At 34.2% G+C, this 18,335-nt stretch overlaps 1 pseudogene; it reads left to right on the forward strand.

Moving 5' to 3' along the window:
- Nucleotides 1–704: 704 nt before the first annotated feature.
- Nucleotides 705–2,882, forward strand: LOC136311727 (N-alpha-acetyltransferase 35, NatC auxiliary subunit pseudogene; annotated as a pseudogene).
- The last annotated feature ends 15,453 nt before the right edge of the window (nt 2,883–18,335 follow it).

Raw genomic sequence — 18,335 nt, forward strand, 5'->3', positions numbered from 1 at the left:
AATTTAATGTACCTTATTATTAAATAATTTTATGTAAAAATAAAATAATTGTCAATTTTAAAAAGCTTTTTTAACTGTTAGAGCACTTAAGTTTTGGATTCTTTGTGGCCACTAAATTTTTCAAGTAAAGTTGGTATGAACAAATCTTACTAATACTTAAACTCTACTGATAACCCAATAGAAATTAATTTTAATCAAGAAAACTAGACAGTTAGTTAATATCTAGTTGCAACATTCTTATTTTAAAAAATGATTCAGATATCCAAAGGCCTACTATGTTTTATTTTTATTAAGTTTATGCTATTTCTGGGTTCTATTAGAATACAGAAAGTTCGGTAATGCAGAAAGACTGAGAAGTATATTTCACAGAACTTACAATTTTCTTGGTTTTCCCCTCTCACATGTGTAAAATGTATTTTAACAATAGCAAAGAAGTTCCTAAACGAAAGTATGCACAATATCATGTTGGTCAAAAATGGATTAGCCATCCCATTCATATTTACTCTACTAAATACATTCCAGTAAGGGGATAATCTAAAAAGAACATAAACATTAAGCCCATGTTTAAAGTAAATGTATGGTAGGCAGCTGGTCATGCTGAATGGAGAGGGGCAGGGGCGGCGGTGGTGACAGAAGAGCAGTCGTTATTTTCGTGGTCTGGATGGTGTGTGGTGGAGCAGGTGGCCACTGAACTAGTAGGCATAATGGTTATGACAGCTTCTATAGAAGATGATGATTCAGGATGGGAATATAGTATAACAGAAAAGATGGAAAAAAGCAATACCAACTGAGTGTACACACTCAGAATTTTGAAGAAGCTTGTCAACAATGAAAGTTGGGAGAACTGTTTCATGATAAGCTATTTGGTCTTTTTGAAGCCATGTCTGCCATTGAAATGATGGATCCCAAGATGGATGCTGGTAATATTGGAAACCAAGTTATTCAAAAAGTTCTCAGTTTTGAACAAGCTGTCAAGGATGGCATCATTAAAATTAAAGACCTCACCTTGCTTGAAATGATAGGGATAATGGATACATGTTTTTGCTATTTGATAACATGGTTAGAAGGCCACTCCTTGGTACAGACAGTATTTATGTGCCTTACATTCATAATCTAGACTTATAGAAGATCCTGCCATGAAAACTTTTGTTCTGGGAATCTTAAAATTCTGTAATGTTGCAAGGGAAAAAGTAAATAAAGCTGCTTTTGAAGAGGAAGATTTTTAGTCAATGACTTATGGATATAAAATGGCTAACAGTGTGACTGATCTTCACGTTACAAGCATGCTAAAAGATGTGGAGGATCACATGCAAAGAAGATTAAAGAGTACTTAATTTTGACAAGGAGAAGAAAGTGATCCAAAAGTTGAACTAGAATACCAACAATGTTCAGCAGTATTCAGCAGAGTGAAATTTGCTCGACTGTTACTGATAGTACTTACAGCCTTTACTAAGAAAGAGACCAGTGCTGTTGCAGAAGCTCAAAAATTGATGATTTAAGCAGCAGATCTTTCTGCCATTCATAATTTATTGCATTATAGCATACAGGCCCAGAATGATGCAACAAAAGGAGATCATCCAATTTTGGTGGGATTTGAGCCCCTTGTTAACCAGAGGCTTCTTCCACCCACTTTCCTTCAATATGCAAAAGTCATTAAAAGGGAAGAAATGGTCAACTGTTTTTGCAAGATTAATATAGGATAAAAACTATCTGTGTGGTGGTTAATTTAACAAATTTACATTTTATTCTGGATTTTTTCTGAGTTTAGTGAACAGTCACCACGTGTTCTTCAAGATCTCTATTACAAACCACTTTCCTGGTGGATAACAAAAAGGTCTTTGGAACTCATCTCATGTAAGACATGGTGAAAGATTCACTTCGATCATGCAGTCCTCTGCTGCTTTCCCAAAAGTGTTGCCTATTTAACAATCATCAGGCTAAGGACTATTTGTCTCCTTTGTCACTCACTGTGTTTGGCCATTCTGTAGTCTAATTCAGATCCATGGGCATAATTGGGCTTGACAGAAAGACAAGCTTGGTGATATTCTTGAGAAATTTTCTATCTTGCAGAATGAGATAGAGAAGGTCAATGCAGCTCTTCACACTATGTTATTGAAACAGGAACCCCAAAGGCAACATCTGGCCTGTTTAGGTACCTGGGTCCTTTACCACAACCTCATAATAGTGATACAGTATCTTCTGAGTGGCTTTGAGTTAGAGTTCTACAGCATGCATGAATACTACTACATATATTGGTATCACTCTGAATTCCTGTGTGCATAGTTGATGTTGACACTGAGTCGTGACGACATACTCAGATAACAGACGAAAGGATAATGGGAAAGCAGCAGAAGGGCCGGAGCAGTAAAAAGACTAAGAAAAAGAAGAAAGTTCGCCCTTTGAGCTGAGAAATCAAAATGAGCCAGCCCTATCAGAACATGTGTGCTGGATGTTTAAGACCATGGTAGCATTTGACGTGTATGCCAAAGTCTGGAAACCTAAGTTGGACCTTGATAGTGAACAAGTTTGGTATGAGCACAGATTTGCACCATTCAACAGCGTAAAGACACCACCTCCAGTGTACTACCAAGTGCACCTCCCGTGTATTCAAGGAGATGTCAGACCTCGTAAGTACAGCCCTCCTCCTCAGTCTCCAGAGCTGTATGTTGCAGCCAGTAAGCACTTCCAGCAGAAAAAAAATGATACTGGAAAATATCCCAAACCCAGAAGATGAGATCAATAAAATTTTAAAGGTTGCCAAACCCAACTTTGTGGTTATGAAGTTATGGGCAGGAGGACACAAAAAGGAATCTAAGATTCCTCCCAAATTTGATTTCTCAGCTCACTAATATTTTCCTGTTGTGAAACTTGTCTGGGACTGAAGGAGGCAAAATCTACTTTCAGGTTCTCCTCTTAGAGGATCCATCCATCATTTACCACATAACATGAAATAAAATTGACTTCTTGGATAACAACTCATTATAAGAAATTCTTTCAATTTGACAGTCTTTTTTTTTTTGTATTATTCTGAAGTTGGAAACAGGGAGGCAGTCAGACAGACTCCCGTATGCGCCCAACCAGGATCCACCTGGCATGCCCACCAGGGGGCGATGCTCTGCCCATCTGGGACGCTGCTCTGTTGCAACCAGAGCCATTCTAGCACCTGAGACAGAGGCCATAGAGCCATCCTCAGCACTCAGGACAACTTTGCTCCAATGGAGCCTTGGCTGCGGGAGGAGAAGAGAGAGACAGAGAGGAAGGAGAGGGGGAGGGATGGAGAAGCAGATGGGCGCTTCTCCTGTGTGCCCTGGCGGGGAGTCAAACTCAGGACTCCTGCACGCCAGGCTGATGCTCTACCACTGAACCAACCAGCCAGGGCCAATTTGACAGTCTTATATGATGTGAATGAAAACTGTTTTAAAGTGGTTTATTATGTCAATGGATAAAGCTGGTCTTGTTGAATGCATTGATGAACATTATATGTTTTTATTACAGATTTCATCATAAATCATTTTTATGAATAAATGAGTTAAAATAGTGTTTGTAAAGGTTAATAATTTTTTTAACAAAAATGTAAAAGAAATATGTGTTTAGTCAATAGATAATAACAAAAAAAATTTTGTAACCTATGTTTTTATGATTATGGATTTTTTCATTGTGATATTTAACATTATATTCTATACATTATACTATTGATTTAATAGATTCCATAAAATATTTTTATACAAGATATACTATAATTCCTCATTGCCATGCATGCCCTGAAAGAATTAGAAATGGAGTGATTCAGGTTAATTCCCTATTGAGTAGAAGTTGAAGAATCTAATTAAAGTTCAGGGAGAGCAGCCAAAATTTCTGGCATGTGATCTACAGAAGTAGATGCACATTATTGCTAACTAAAAGAGCATTATTATTATTATTATTATTATTATTATTATTATTATTATTTGGATTACAATGAAGATGAGAAGCAGTTGAAAATAAAGCCAGCCATGTGGAAAAGATAATCTTATCAAATATTTCTTAAACACTTCTATGTCATTAATGCTAGCATTCTTTTCTTTCTCCTTTTCCAATAGAAAATTAAGTTTATCTGTAGTAATAACTAAATGTGAAACTTAATGGCTAAGATGCTTAACTTTGATCATTATATAATATATGTGTTGTTTAAGTCTATATGTGAAAACATTAATGTGCTATTAATATTAGGCTCATGAATTGATAGAATTTAAATATTGTGCTAATTTAATATCACTGTCTTATCTGCATGTTTTTTTTCTTATAAATTGAAGAATTAAAAGTGAAAATTCATTATTCTAAGAAAAGCTAAAAACTTTAAACACTGATGACCAAACATAAGACAACTATCAAACATTAACAAGTAACTTCAAAAAGTACAGGACATTTAATTAATAGTAATTAATGATGCAAACTAATATATTACCAATAAATTCAAAATATTGTTATTTTAACATTTAATTAATGTAAAAGTTATGTAGATATTTTGCATTTTTTCATATTGTTAAGAATTTGATGTGTTATTTAATTTACAGAACCTCTTCATTCAGACACACCATATTTTAAGCACACAGTAGTTATACCATATGTGAATATTTCTACCTTATTAGACAGTGTAGCCCAAAATAATTCTCAGGTGGCCTCTGCCCCTAGTATGATGTGTTACCCTTCATTTATGGTCATATTTACAAGTTTCAGAGTTTTTCTGATGGAGTAAACTTTCAGTATCCTCCATGAGGTGTAAAATAATATCTCTCCATGAATTACCACTGTTATATCTCATGTGTACTCACATTTGACCCATTACACAAGTCTGGCTATTTCTCACTGGACCTTCATCACTCACATGGTTCTTCCATTACACATGTGAATGATTGTTGAATACAAATTGCTCTCTATGTACTATATCATTTCATCCTTCACCCATCTTATAAGCTATGTCCAATATTATTCTTGTTTTATAGAGGAGGACGCAAAGGCATGGAAGATTTACACATTTGATTATGTTCACAAAGGTAGCACATGGCAGGACTGGGATTTCAAACCATTGACTGTTCGCAATGCTCTCTTCTGAATTGTTCTATCTCACTGTAGTACTTAAAAATGCCAGTACAACCAATATTAAGAGATAAGTTCTCTGGGCCTCCAAGTGTGTTTATAATAAGTGCTATGTAATTTACACATAATTTTTAGGAAATTGTTAATAGTTGAATTTATTGCTTCGCCTGTTTAGTTATAACCTTTGTAAGAACCAGGGTCATGATTTGTTTTCACTAATGGCATGAATTGCATAGCAAATCTTCCAGACATGTAAGAGATGCTTATTATGATTACAGTCCCTTACAGTCAATGCCTTTAGAACTTATTTTGCCTATATTAAAATGCTAAAGAGTACTTCACACCAGGCTGAGCTATTATTAGGGAAAATATAACTTGCAAACAAAATATGATGCAATAAGTCAATCAATATTGATTAAGTTGTTCCAAGATATTTTTAATAAAAGAAATCAAGAATATTGAGAAAAGCAGAACTGGTGGACACTTTTTTTTTTCATATTCTCTGGCCTATGCTTGAATTCTGATTGGCTAGTGGTGAAAATTGGTTATCAACTGTGGCATGCTAGACAAGGGTGGTAAAGGAAATCAATGACAATGTAGGTAAAATAATTAAACTTGAACACATTTCATCTCTTAGCCATTAACTTTAAGTATGCAGACTGCTTCCCTCAAGTTCCACAATTTACTTAGTGCCTAAGGAACATTGATTATGTTTTTTATAGTATCAATGGATTTCCCAACAAAAGCACCTCTTTACTTTTCAACATCTTCTATAGACTTCAAGTAAATTGATACAAAAAACAAAATTGTAATATAAATGGTTTTAGCAAATATATTTGCTAAACAAAACACAGTAGATACTTTGCTTAATATTACAACTATTGTAGAAAAATAATAGAGCAATATATGCCAATTTATCTTTTGTTATTGTTAATACACACAAGAGTACCAGTCTGCAAGGTCCATATTTCTGGAAAATTGTATTCTTTTAGAAATTGAGTAAGTCTGTTTTCAGTAATTTTATTTATTTATTTTATTTATTTATTTATTTATTTATTTACTGACAGAAACAGAGAGAGAGTCAGAGGGACAGGAAGGGAGAGAGATGAGAAGTATCAATTCTTCATTGCGGCACCTTAGTTGTTCACTAATTGCTTTCTAATAGTATGTGCCTTGATGGGGGTTGAGGGTGGGTATGAAGAGGGTGCAGGGGCGGGGCTACAGCAGAGCAAGTGATCCCTTTCTCAAGCCAGCGACCTTTAGCTTCAAGCCAGCAACCTTTGGGCTCAAGCTAGCAACCATGGGGTCACATCTGTGATCCCACGCTCAAGCCAGCAACCTCCGGGTTGCAAACCTTAGTCCTTCACTTCTCAGTCCGATGCTTTATCTACTGCACTACCTTCTGGTCAGGCTGTTTTTTAGAAATTTTAAATTGAAATATTTTTGTCCATAAGCTTATATATGTGTACTTGCCCAATTAGTCAACAATTTACTAGATCAGAGACGTTTTAAAAATAAATTATTAAAGTAAACATATCTGCCTAAGTGTTTTTTTACTAAAAAATAAATTGACTGTGGCTATAGAAAGTATCATCTTGTTAAAAGAAAACTTTAAACTCTTTTTAAAAACTCCAATGACAATTAGACCCTTTGTTATGCAAGAACAAGAGTAGCTTATTTATCAGACTACTTCTTTTTTGAGTTTGTAACTCTTTAGATGGCTTATCAGACAGGTATATTAATTTTATATTTCTAAATTTAATAGTTTATTATAGAATGTGCATCCTTTTAAATTAATGACATATTCATTAAAAAATTGAATACATCACATATTGTTTAAAAAGTCTAAAAATGATAGTTTTCATGTAGAACTGCCTTCTTAGATAAAAGTTTCTTTTTTTTAATTTCCCTAGCTAATAACTTTTGTTTTAGATACAGTGTCTGAAGTGATGATGCCAATTGTAATAATATTTGATATTTCTAGTATCTTACAAATTGTGGGTTACTTTTTTAGTTCTAAATACTCGTTAAATCACAGTTTATACAAATCATTTCTTTTAAGACCTACATGAAGCAAATTAATTTAGGAGACCAAAAAATGTCTTATACATAGAAACTTGCTAATGACTTGATATTTTTGAAGGTTGTCAATGTAATCTTTTCTATAAATGTAGAACTATCTCAAATCTGAAATAGCTTTTACCTCAAAGGAAATATGTCAAAGAATACCATGTGAAAAATACAGAGCAATCTGAAAATCTTATAAAGATTCAAAATTACAGATTTTATTTCACAGTGTAATCCATCTTTTGTCTACTTTTCTTCAATCTATTCTATTTTTCAGCACTGTATAGAATGTGTGACATATCAGATTTTTACTTTCGATTAAGGGAAAATTCTTGATCATTTTATTTTCATTGTAAATAATATTTTAATTATGAAAGTTTTATGGCCCTGGCCAGTGGTTCAGTGGATAGTGTTGGCCTGGCATATGGACTTTCAGAATTTGATTTCAGGTCAGGACACAACACAAAAGCAACCATCTACTTCTCCCCCCTTCCCCTCCCTCTTTTCTTCCTCTTCTTCTCATAGCCAGTTGGGTCAAGCGTGGCCCTGGGTATTGAGGTGCATTGGCCTTGGTTGAAACGGGTAATTTAGTTCAAAACTAAAGTGTAACATTGAAAATATTTAGAAAAACAATATAAAGTAAATTTGAGTTGAAAAAACAACTTTAATACTCTTACCTTTAATACAGTTAGCTAATTATTATTTGAATAAGTTATATTAGGTTCTTGTGAAATTTGTAAAGTTTAAATAAACATGTTATAAATTAAAAAATAAAACGAAAAACCCATCTTGGCTCAAACGTGTAATTGTTTTGTGTCCTTCGTCAAGTCATAAAATATTTCCAGTCTTACTTTTCTCATAAGGAGAATGACATTAATTGTTCTACTTATTTGTGATGCATATAAAAGTAATTATCAAGCCAAGACTTTCGGGGGATGTCTAAAAGTCCTGTGGGTGCCCTTTGCTTCCAACAATGATTATTATGCTCCATTAAGGAATGACTCTCTGTATACTATGTATCCTATATACAGTAACTCTAATTTTATTATGTAGATTTATTTGCATTTTTAAATTGTACATTGTAAGGAAACTAGGGTTTCTCAATAGTAGCAGTATAAATATTTTAAACCAAAAAAATTTTTTTTGTACAGGGCCATTCTGTTCACTGTAGGATGCTGAGTAGCAACCTTGGTCTCTGTCAACTATTGATAGATGCCAGTGGAAAACATACCACCAACACTCACTTTCAGCCCAAGTTATGACAACCAAAACTGTTTACAGATATGGCCAAACATCTCCTGGTAGGAAAAATTGCCTCCAGTCAAGGCCACTGAAGTAAATTATAATCCTAACATGTGTCAGAGATCTGCTGGATTTCAATGGCACAACATATTAAAATTCAAACATATTATTTGTTTGCTTGTTGATAGGTGGGTTGAGTGGTTGTCTGTTTATTTGTTTTCTTTCCTCAATGGACACAGTAAGAACAAGATTAATAATGCCTTTCTTTAACCAAGATCAAAATTAAATGGACCAGTAATTAATTATTAGGAAATAAAATTTAAAAATATTTTGAAAGAAGGAAAAAGAGAAACAGAAAAATTGGTGAAGCTGGGCTTGCAGGGCAACATTTCATGAAACAGAGCTACAACTCAGGCAGAACTAAAATCACTTTAAAGGCCAGACCAATTTTCTAAGATCAAAACTTCTAAACTTTTTTGGTCCCAAGAATTACCTGCAAATCATTTTACATACATAAATTCTCAGGTGCCACTATCAGGGTTAGATTCAATAGATCTGACATGCCATTAAGAAATTTACAATTTGCTTGTACCTAAAAAATTTTTGATGCAACTGAAGTACCACACTTTGAGATCAAAATCACTTTGAGTACTAAATTTCTTGGAAACATTTTATTATTATGACCCCAAATTTGAAGCTGAACCTCTCTATTCCTCAACATTGAAATGGAGCATGATTAAGATTTTCACTCACTATAAACACTTAGTGAAAAAAGAACAATTGAATTGGTGTCTGCTTATATTTTTGTATGTTGTGATTCTATTTACTTGATTAATTAATTCTGTTAAAAATGTGCATTTCAATGGAAAATTATGCATTTTTTAGAGTATACACTGTAGTTAAGCAAATTCTAGCTCTGTTCATTTCTTTGCAACTGTCCTGTGTCTTAATTTGATTGAGTCTGCTGCCTCCCCTATCCCACTCCTTTGTAGAAAATCAGTTTTGTCTCCATTTGCAATTCATCTAAAATTCCTTTACTTCATATAAATATGTTCTATTTCTACTTTTCCTTTGAACTGGTTAAATCATGTTGATGATTCCCTTATATAAGTAAAATAAATTCTTTAAAATGTATTTAATTTTATATCAATATAGAAATCATAAATTTATCTTTTTCTTAAATTATCTTTTAATATCTTTGAAAACTTTGCTTTACCATTTTGTGATACCAGAAATATCTAATATTTAAGTCTTTAATCTATGTTGAGTTTATTCTTGCATATGGTGTAAGAAGGAGATTTAGTTTCAATTTTTTTGCATGGATTTATTCAATTTTTCAACACCATTTACTGAATAGACTGTCTTTACCCTATTGTATGTTCTTGCATTTTCTGTCAAATATTAATTAACCATATAATCATAGATTGATTTCTGGACTTTATTTTGTTCCATTGATTTATGTCTATTTTCATGTTGTCCATTTAATCTCTCTTCATTCTTTTTCATTTTTCTTTTTTTGCAGCTCTGGTCAGGTATTATTGTCTACTTTGTCATCCAAATTACTGATTTGATTCTCTATTTTATCTAAACTTCCAGGTTATTCTTGATGTCAAATATTATATTTTTCATATCTGATTGCTTCCTTTTTATGGTTTTATGTCCTTTTTATGCTTGCTATCTCTTTGTATATATTTTACTCACTATGTTCCTTGAACATTCATATAACCATTACTTTGAATTCTATGTATCACAAATTGCTCATCTCCATTTCAGTTAGCCCTTTTTATCTGAAGATTTTTCCTGTTCTATCATTTAGGGCCTGTTTTTTTATTCTTCTTCCCACTTTGGCTGCTTTCTTTTGTTTGTTTATGTGCATTAGATAGATGTGCTATGTTTCCCAATCTTTGTGGGGTGGGATTTCGTAGTAGATGTTCTATTGGATCAAGTGGTGCAGTCTCCAATCATCTGAGCTGTTCCTCCAGGAATGTCCCTTGTGTGGATTATGTGGACAGTTCTGTTGTAATGGAAACTTAACTGCTATTGAACTCATTGTGCCTGAGATTGACTCTCTGGCTGGTTGACTATGAGGTCAACCTTGACCAAAATGTACAAATTGCTGTGCTGACCACAAGACGTAAAATTTACTTCTGCTGGTTTTGGTGCCTGATGAGATCTACCACGGGATATGCTGCTGGAGAAGTTCATTGGATACTGCTTTGATGTTGTCTAAAGCTGGCCACTAGGTGTGTTGGTTCAGGACCTCTCTAGAGGAAACCTGATACAAGCCAGTGTAAGACATTGCCAATGATTTACCCTCAGCCACCTGTTTAAAGTTACAAGTAATCTGCAATTTGTCGCAGTCTATGCTGGACCTATCTCCACACAGGAAAGACCAGGTTGCACACCACCACCACCTTTTACCAGCATCTGGCACAGAGGAAGCTCAGTAAGAGTCCCAAGGCACCCCCAAATCTTCCTCTTGCTGTCTACTCCTGCTGGCTGCATGTTATGTTCTGTCACTGAAAGAGTTTATGGTGAGGTTGGGAGGATGGGGCTATTGGATCTCCCCTGAGAATGAGATGCCAGTTAGGCTTCAGGGAAAGTGATGGGTGTGGTTCACATCCCAGAGTTACAGGTATCAGTCTACCCCAGACATTTCTCTGACATCAGCAGGGTGCAGGCACTAGGAGTCAGGCAGTTTGGGCCTTGAAACCTAGATTGTGGGTCTACCAGCAACCAGGAGGATGGTTCTATTAAATCTCCCAGTAGAGGAAGTGCCAGTCAGATTCACAAGAAAGTGGGGAATGACTCCTGCTTCAAAGCCAGACAACTGAAGCACTATCATTTCCTGAGTCTGTCCAGACCTCTACCCCTTGGCCAAGGCAGTTGACATCTCAGCAAGGCCTAAACTCTGCATGTAGGGTAAATCCCACCCCCACCAAACTATTGTTACACAGAGGTGAGTCTTTGCCCAATAATGATGGCAAATGCTACAATGGAGAATGACACAGCACAAGGGATTTTAGTAGCTACTCCCTTGTGTTCTCCCCATGGCCACATAAAACAGAGCTCCCTCATGCAACTGTAGTCCACTCAGCCCTCTCTTTTCCAGAGCCCAGGATAAGTGGCTGTGAATGAGACTTTTACTTTGGCCTTTTAAGAGGGTGCATGAGTCTCAGTCTCTGCAGACTCTTATCTCTTTCTTGCAGAAAGAAACCTCTTTGCTTTTTACAGCCAAATGCTACGTGGGTGCCTCAACCTGGCTATGGTGCTCTGGGCTAGGTAGCTTGGTTTGAGATCAGTATCCTCCTTTCTCAGGGAGAATTCACCCTACAGCTGAGTATTTCTTCTGAACCTCAACCACTCTTCATGGGAGCAGGGTTAACCTTTACTACCAGTCTTAATGTGGCTTTCTTTGTGACTCCTTGGTTATAAGACTCCTCTTGAGTTGATTTATTAAGATAATTGTTCTTAAATTTGGTTGTAATCCATTTTGATCCTGGGAAGAGGTGAGTGTAACAACCACTTACTCTTCCACCATCTTGTTCCCTCAGTTGATTCTTGCATGTGCCCATATGGGGAATCCGACCCAATCTGGGACCTTGAGTATTAGAACAATGATCTTACAAACTAAGCTATCTGGCCAGGGCCAAACATTTTCATATTTTTGAGGCAAACGAAGTTAACTGAAATTTTACTTTCACAAAAACTTTATACAAATGAAAGACTTCCATTAAATAGTTTCTTCTAACTTTAAATTTTGAGAGTTTTTATAGGTGACTTTTCTTTAGTATGAAAATCACACTATTATGGAATTAGTTCCTATGGTCTGTTCTCATAGAATAATTATATATAGTTACTGCTTCCACTTCAAATAATGACAGAAACTTACTCGGACTAGCTCTCTTGCAAAAAACAACCAGAAATGTTGGGAAAAAATTTTACATATAGGCTTCAGAAAATTTAAACAAAAAGAGACACTTTGTAAACTGTACTATAAAGGTTAAGTACTGACAGAATGGTTAACTATCAAACTAATAGTGAGCCAAAAATAGAATAACAAAACATACTATTACAAGTTAAAATCTAAAAAATTTAAATGCAGGAAGATGAAAAAAGTTCAAGAGTTATAAGGAGGTTTCTTAGAACAAAGAGTGAAAGTAAAAATGACAGTATTGATCAGATATAGTAGATTTATGTTTATTAAGAACTTAATTAATGTAATGAATTTTTTTAAGTTGAATGGATGATATTATCTATAATAGTGACTCCTCATAAAGAGATTTTTCAGTTAGCTCCAGGTAGCATATAACTCAATTGTGCATATAACCTTACTAGGGTTGAGGTTTTCTTCTTTTTTTAATTGATGAAAATATGGTCCAAATTTTTCTTCACATCCAATTCTATGGTGTTTGTTAAAAAATGTATATTTCTATTTTTGAACTGGCACCTTTGTAATTGTAATGCTATACTATTTTTTCTCTTTTTTGTCCTAAAGAGTTTATATAAACAAATGAATCTACAGTGTTTAGCTTATGAAATAGTCATCAAAAAACTCCAAAATAATGAGGAAACAGAATGCATCACCATTACTTAATCTGCCAATTAGATTTTTTCTAATACCAATCCACAATAGGAGCTATAAACTATTGCATTTATGCATCTCTGAGCTCTCTTTAATAATTAATCAAGACAAACATCATGATGATTGCCATTGAATATTCATTTGAAAATCATCAATTTAAATTGGGAAAAACTGTACCCTTGTGTCCAGTTAAAGAAAGCATCTTTCCTTTTGAATGTAACACTTAAAATTTTCAAAGTATCTGATACTGCACCCAATATCTGTAGAACTGGAAAAAAATGGACTTAGTCTATCGAAAATCAGTACTTAGATTGGGTCAAAATTTCTTTACAAAAAAAAAAAGCTTTTGAAATAGCAAAGCTAAACTTAGTTTGATATTCTAGGTTAGGTAATGAGTTCAAATCACACAGTTGTGCCATAATAGTCAATGCATTGCATAGCCTGTCACAAGTAATAATAATTGTAATAATAATAAACTTACTGTCTAATGACAAGGTTGCATAAAGGCTTAGTCACTAAACTATATATAAAAACAAAAGTGTTTTACAAATACAATATATAATTGGACCAACTGGTTGGTTCAGTGGTAGCATGTCGGCCCAGTATATTGATATACTGGGTTCAATTCCCAGTCAGGGCACATAGGAGAAACAACTATCTGCTTCTTCACCTTTCTCCCTCCTCCATTTCTCTCTCTCTTTTTCTCTTCCTCTACCACAGCCATGGCTCGAATGGTTTGAGTGCATTGGCCCCAGGCACTGAGGATGGCTCCATGGAGCTTCTGCCTAAGGAAATATAATTGGCTTGGTTGCAAATATGGCTCCAGATAGGCAGAGCATCAGCCCCAGATGGGGGTTGCCAGGTGGATCCCAGTTAGGGTGCATGCGGGAGTCTGTCTCTCTCTCTCCCCTCCTCTCACTTGGAGGAGGAGAAGAAGAAGAAAGAAGAAGAAGAAGAAGAAGAAGAAGAAGAAGAAGAAGAAGAAGAAGAAGAAGAAGAAGAAGAAGAAGAAGAAGAAGAAGAAGAAGAAGAAAGAATATATGATAAATTAAACTTTATTTTTCTTGTTTATTGTTGGTTTCTGCGAACTGAAAAAATAATGAAATGCATCTTACTGATAAAAGCCTTTTTGAAGGATCAAGTAAGACCAAAGCTGCAAGTTTTTATGCTAACTCCAAATGTTAGTAGCCAGCATTAGCTCTCATTAGTGTTTTGACCATGAGTTCTTTCAATTATCTACTTTATATTATTATCATTACTCTAGTAAATTATATTAAGAATAATGTAATATTTTAACATGAAACTTTGTTTTGAAAGTAAATAGTTTTATTACATAGCTGGTTTATTTATACTGCAAATATATGTTTTATGAAGATTGTTAAGAGACACTAATTGGGATAAGTAATAATGTGGTTGGAAGTAAAAGTAAAAAGTTAAGATGTAGTGTTTTGGACAATTTGCAAGGGAACTATCTTGAATTATAAGTCTACATTAGAAAGTTTTCAGTAATCTTTTAAAAAATATCAAAGGTTGTACTAATTAAGTAGATATTTCAGAGTGGTATTGTTGGAGGATTTAGTACTTAAAGATATACCTAAAGAAAAACTAATAAAAAAAATAGCAATATGATACAAGTCTTTATATTTTATTAGATGTTTATTCATATTTGACATAGAAATGAATTAAATGATTAATAGCATTTCAGAAAACAATAAGAATAATATATGCATTTTTGTTAACAAAGAAGAAAAATAAAATTTTACAAAAGGAATTTTAAAATCCCAGAAAATTTCCTATTTTTAAAAATCACAGTTGTGGCCAGTTTGTTCAGCGCTAGAGCCTTGGCCTGATGTTTGGAAGTCCCAAATTTGATTTGTGGTCAGGGCACACAGGAGAAGCAACCATCTGCTTCTCTACCTCTTCCCCATTCTCTCTATCTCCCCTCCTGGAGACATGGCTCATTGGAGCAAGTTGGCCCCAGGCATTTACGATGGCACTATACCTTGCCTCAGGTTCTAAAATAGCTCAATTGACAAGCAACAGAGCAATAGTCCTAGATGGGCAGAGCATGCCCCCGCATGTGGTTTGCCAAGTGGGTCCTGGTTGGAGAACATGTGGGGAGTCTGTCCCTCTGCCTCTCCACCTCTCACCTAATAATAATAGAAATAAATAAATAAAAGAAAAATCAGCATCTTAAAGTTTACTAAGAAAATTCCCATGAGAAATCTTTTTTTTTTTTTTTCACTAAATCTTATATCTTCTAAAGTATCCCCTAGACACTTGGGTAATGATTTAACATCTGGACAAAATTAAATTTGAAAATCACTTTACATATTTGACTTTTGACAAAAGTACTTTGAGATAATTTATAAAAGTCTATATTTCATGAAAAATTAAATAGTCTTAAGGTGCAGGTAAATTGTCATAAGCAGTTGAAAAACTGGTCAATTTTTATATTCATGAATAAAGGTGTTAGAAATTAATATTCTTATTAATTAAAAGATCATGGAAACATATTAATACTAAATGCTTGCTATCTTATTAAATGCTTGCTGCTATCTTATGCTAACTACTTTCAAATCTAAATCTCCATATGTATAGCTCTACATTAACCAATTAATTTTCAATTAAATTTTGTGAGGCAGATGTTGTCATAGATTAGGAAATTGACACTCAAAAAGTGTTAGAACTTTTTTCAAGGTCACACAATATGTAAAAGACAGAAGCATCATTTGACCCGAGATCCATTTGTTTCGGAAACCCTTAATTTACTCAACAACACTCGGAATGTCCTCAGTGTGTCAGGTGCTTTTGTTCTAATGGTGAACTAGAAAAATGAAGAAGTCTACCCTACCCAGCCTTCAGGCTCTTTCCCTGCCTAGTACTTGGAGAACTGTGGTTAAAATATTTATCCTGTCTACTTATTCATTTGTTCCAGTGAGATCATGCTCAACTGTCATGACAAGGTCATTCATGGATTGCAGTTTGTGGATGAAGTGCACCCTCTTGATCCCCAGTTCAGAAACCTTTTTACTATACCACAACTGATATAGCTGACTCAGTGTGTTTATAACATTCTGTTAATTCACCAAGTATATAATTTAAACTTCCAAGCAGGTACATTTACTCTTGCAAATCTCTAGGATTCCTCTCTGCTGCCTCTACTGTGAGGAAAAATAAAGTTTATATCCTGGCACAGCTGTCTTCACATAGGATACGAATCACTGCTATCAAATTGTTCTTGTGGCACCATTCATTGATTTTTAAGGCAGTTGAAATAGAGATCACTCATGCTGCGCTCAGTTAATTTTGCGTGTATTGGCATGATACTGTATAGAACCCAGTGATTAGTTTACAGCTGGTTTCATTAAAGGACACGTGTAGGAGCAGAATTCCTACTTGATTCAAATTAAAAAAAGAAGACATTCAACATTACAATATTGCCTATAATCTCAGTATTCTCTCTTGCAAATGAGACACAGTGATAAAAAACAAGTATAACACGGTGTATAGAGGATTTACTGGCATAGGAAAAGCTTGCAGTACAGACCAAGTTGCAGTTATGCTTACTTGGTCCTAACAACCAGACTAAAATTCTTTGATATAGTAATCAATATTTGTTATTAGAATATTTTAAAAACAATTTTGAAAACATAGAGTTGAAAAGTGGTTCTTTCATTTGTATTTCTGTGTTGAACTCCCTCCCTTGTAATATTTCTGGAGAATAAAATTGGCTAAAAAAATAAAATGAGGTAATACACACATAAAAGGTACATGGCTTCCATGTAACAAGTTCAAACTTTACGTTAAATTTTTAATTTTTTTAATGATTAAGTGACTGTGATTTTTCTACCTAACTTTTAATAATTTGATTAATCATGCTATAAAAGTTTAATAGGATTTTCAAGTAAGGGAAGTTGAACCCCTTAAAAAAATAGAAAGCACTGTCTTCATAGTTTAGGTCAAATTCCAACACGAAGCAAAATATTTGTATAGGTGATATGATGTGCAGAAAATTAGACTAATTCTTAATTAAAAAAAATCTAGATCAAGCACAGCAATTTAAATGTTTTGCTACCTATTATAAAATTAAGAAAAATGCAGTATTTTCTATTTTAAGAAATCAAAATGCACATAAAATTTAAATATAAAATTTACAAATTGCATATATAAAATAACAAAAATGTTATGTCTGCCACAAAGTCTATTTCAATTTTATGTCGATATACATTATGTCAATTAAACATTCAACTAAATGCAAAGCATAGAGGAACCTGTGAAAAATATATCAATTACTAGGACTGGATAATAATGATTCTCATAGTGAATCCTGAGCTTCAAGTGAATAGAAATATTACATTCATTTCAAAATGATTATATAACAATAATATTTGTACTTTTTTGGGGGGCTATAAATTCCAGATTACTTTAATTATATTTTCTAAAAGGTGAACAATATTTTACATTTATTCTCTTAGAATTTTGTGGGGTTAAGTAGCTAGACTAATAGTGTATCAAACAGCGAGAAACAAACGTCTTGCCACACAATCAATTAGTGAAATTAAGAAATTAAGGAGTCTTTAATGCTGGCACTCGGACCACGTGGAGGCTGAAGCCATTCAAATCAATGTAGCTGGGAGCACAGTTTGGGGCTGGCTTTTAAAGGAAATACTACATACTGACTGAGGAATGGGACGGTGAGAAAGCATAGCAGTAAAACAGAGCAGTGACACAAGCTTTCTTACAATGCTTATCTATAGGGTTAATTAAGGAAGAAACATTCTGAGAACACCTGCAACTTTGCAAAGCTAGCCCAAGGCCACAGTCTGGGAAACCAGCCTCAGGGCCAGGAATAGGGAGTCTTTTCAGAAAAAGTAAGTTCTGCTAAAAATCTCTGTTTTAGAGAAAGTAAGTTTTGCCAAAAATTATTTATGTTAAAAGCCTTTCTTTTCTACACTTCAGTAGGGCTGCCATGATGAAATACCATGAACTGGGTGGCTTAAAAATATTTCTGTAAGTTTTTAAAATCTAGTTCAATGTAAAAGTATTAGCAGAGTTAATTTCTACTAAGCTCACTCCCCTTGACTGCAGATGGCCACCTTCTTGCCATGTCTTCACATGGCCTTGGCTCTATGTTCACTTACCTTTGGTGTCTCTTTTTCTTCTCATAAAGACATCAGTCATAAGTGATTAAGACTTCATTTAACCTTAATTACCTCTTTAAAGGCCCTATGTAAAAATACAGTAACATTTAGGGTTAGAGCATCAACATGTTAACTTTGGAGAGGACACTATTGAGTTCCCTAGGATTCCCTTTCACTACAAAAGGGAGAAGGAATTACATTTTTAAATTTTAATGGGTAGA

The sequence above is a fragment of the Saccopteryx bilineata genome, chromosome 8, assembly GCF_036850765.1.
Source record: "Saccopteryx bilineata isolate mSacBil1 chromosome 8, mSacBil1_pri_phased_curated, whole genome shotgun sequence".
Classification (NCBI taxonomy): Eukaryota; Metazoa; Chordata; class Mammalia; order Chiroptera; family Emballonuridae; genus Saccopteryx; species Saccopteryx bilineata.